General features: G+C 42.1%; 1 pseudogene; it reads right to left on the bottom strand.

The window, feature by feature from the left end:
- Positions 1-889: 889 nt before the first annotated feature.
- Positions 890-1,408, bottom strand: LOC131276565 (glyceraldehyde-3-phosphate dehydrogenase-like; annotated as a pseudogene).
- Positions 1,409-2,976: the final 1,568 nt, after the last annotated feature.

Raw genomic sequence — 2,976 nt, 5'->3', positions numbered from 1 at the left:
GAAAAAAAATGTAGGCAATGCAACATGGGAATTGTTATCTTATTAGTAGTAAGAAATTCTGGAATTGTGTTTCATTCATTACTCTTTTTGTCAATATCCACACTGGAGAAAAGAGTGGTGCAGTAGGTAGAATAAGTTGTATAGGGACTGGAAAGTCTTACTAGGTATGGTCTTTGGCAGCCACTAAACTATTGGATTCTTGGTGCTTTTTGGACTCTGAATCCAAACTCATTGTTGTAGTGAGAGAGGAAATAATACTAAGATATAGAAACTTCCTTACAATTATTGCAGAAGAGGAAGATAATCACCAAAAGGAGGTTATAATTATTTAGACACTATAATTTCTTGAACATCTATATGTCTAGCCTTGCAATGGGTTTTGTGGAAGAAACATAAAGAGGATAGGAAGTCTAGATCTCTCTCCTGGTTGTTTTGTTTTGTTTTGGGTTTTTTGTTTGTTTGTTTGTTTGTTTTGCTGGGTACAGTGTACTTTATGATGGTGCATGACAAGGTCAGGCCCTATGAGCCCCTCCCCTTCTTCATGGGGTCTGGGATGGAAGCAGTGGAGGACGATAATGCTCAGTGTTGGGTGATAAATTTGGAGCTAGGACTCCCAAGCTGCTGACTGCCTTTCTTTTCTTCTTATGCTGTTGTTGGGGTGGGTGGAACTCTTGCTCCTTGGAGGGCATGTGGACCACGAGGTCTACTACCCTGTTGTTATAACCAAATTTGTTGTTGTACCAGGAGATGAGCTCAACAAAGTGGTCATTTAGGGCAATGCCAGTCCCAGCATCAACAGTGGAAAAATGGGTATCACGATGAAAGTCTCAGGAGAAAACCTGGTCCTCAGTATAGCCCAGGATGCCCTTTAGACATCACCTTCTTGGTGTCATCTTGTGGTCATGAGTCCTTCCACATTGCCAAAGTTGTCATGGATGACATTGGTCCAGAGAACCAGGCAGTTGGTGGTGCAGGAAGCATTGCAGATGATCTTCAGGGAGTTGTCAACATCTCGAGCTTCATGCCCATTGCAAATATGGGAGCATCTGTGAAAGAGGTAAGATGATAACTCTCTTGGCACCACTCTTCAAGTGAGCCCCAACATTCTCCAGGGTCGTGAAGACAATGGTGGACTCCACCACATGTTCAGCACCAGCATCAGTCCATTTGATGTTGGTGATATCTCTATCCTGAAAGAGGGAGATGCTATTCCCATTGACAACAGCTTCCTGTTGTCAGCCCTGTGGTGCCTTTGAACTTGGATGGAGTCATACTGGAACATGTAGAGCATGTAGCTGAAGTCAGAGAAGGGGTCATTGATGGCAACAACCTGTACTTTTCTGTAGTTTACAGCACACTGGTGACCAATGCCCAACATGGCCAAATCACTGATTCCAACCTTCACCATTGTGTATCAGGGATGTAGCTGGCACTGTGGGAGAAGCTGTGGGAGGAACCCTGTATTTTTTTTTAACTCATTTGACAATCACTTAATGAGTGCCTACTATGTTTCATTGTCTAAACTCAAAATGTTCATGGACTTTTAAGCTTGAGGGAGACCCTTAATGCAATAGTTAGAGCGTGGGTTTCCCCTCTCTAGAGTACTGCAGAGGCAGGAAGAGGCTTTCTGGCCACCTGTTCATCGTGGCCTGCGAGACCATCAAAGGCTGGTGCCAGATCTTCAAAGGAGCTTTTGTGGTAAGAGGTGCTGAACTCCATGAGGCCCCCTGGTCTACTGTGGGCTTGTCTTAGGACTTGAGATTTGCTCTGACGCCAACCACTACTGCTTTAGGTCGCTCTCTCCACTGGCTTTGCTTATTACAATTGCCTAGTCCAGATTTTGGCATCCAGCTCAAGCATCTTAATCTCATTAATTCATCCAGTAGGCACTCATTAAGTGTCTATTATGCCCTCAGCATCGGCAGTACAATATCAGGGTTAAATTCCCAGTCTCTGAAGTCAGGTCAATGTGTCCAAAGGATGTCTCTGCCACTTACTATTTGTATGACCCTGAGCCAAATTACTTTATTCTTTTTTCTTTTCTTTTCTTGTTTATTTTTTTAAATGTTACATTCAAAGAGTATGAGGTCCCCATATAGCCCCCACCCCCCTCACCCCACTCTTCCCACATCAACAACCTCTTTCATCATCGTGGCACATTCATTGCATTTGGTGAATACCTTATGGAGCACTGCTGCACCACATGAATATTTATTTCTTTTTCGTTCTTCAATTTTTTAATTACACTTTTCTATTATTTTTTTAAGGAAAGTTAGATTACATAAATATTACACAAAACATATAGGAGATTCCCATATGCCCCACTCCCTAGCCCTCCCACATATTCCCAAGCCAAGTTATTTTAACACTTTCTCATCTTTAAAAATCAGATCGATACTAGTAAGGATGAATTGAATGAATACTTGTGGAGTGGTTAAAACGGTACTGTACTTGGGACATAAAAGTTTTAGTATTAGCATTACTCTTTTCAAGGATGCAAAAAATTAAAGTGTGATTCAATAAACAAATATGTGTAGTAAAATATTGCATGTCCTACAATAAAAATCTACTTAGGGTATGCTGTGGGAAGAAGAGGAGCCCTATTGTTAAAGGATGGCAGTAGAGTAAAACGCAGGAGAAAACTAGACTAACAAAAGTTCGTCTAAGTAAGTGAAAGGAGAGATCCAGGAGAGAGAGGATTCAGCAGCCACTAGAGAGGGAGTCAGTGTAAAAGGCTGTGGCCAATGGTATCAAATGCCATGTATATCAATTTAATAGGAGGAATGACAAAGTTGTCCATTGGCTTGGCCTGGTCCTATTTACAGCTTCTAACTTTCAGTGCAGATAATTCTCAAGGATTTCGCTCGACTGTAAGACCAGGTCATTATGAGAAGACGTCAGAGTCTGTCCTGCTGCTTGACAACAAATTTGGGAGCTCAGAAGTCAGACTACCCTTGGCCCTGGTCCTCTTTGTCC

The sequence above is a fragment of the Dasypus novemcinctus genome, chromosome 29 (assembly GCF_030445035.2).
Source record: "Dasypus novemcinctus isolate mDasNov1 chromosome 29, mDasNov1.1.hap2, whole genome shotgun sequence".
NCBI classification, from domain to species: domain Eukaryota; kingdom Metazoa; phylum Chordata; class Mammalia; order Cingulata; family Dasypodidae; genus Dasypus; species Dasypus novemcinctus.
This window is presented reverse-complemented; position numbering and strand designations above follow the sequence as displayed.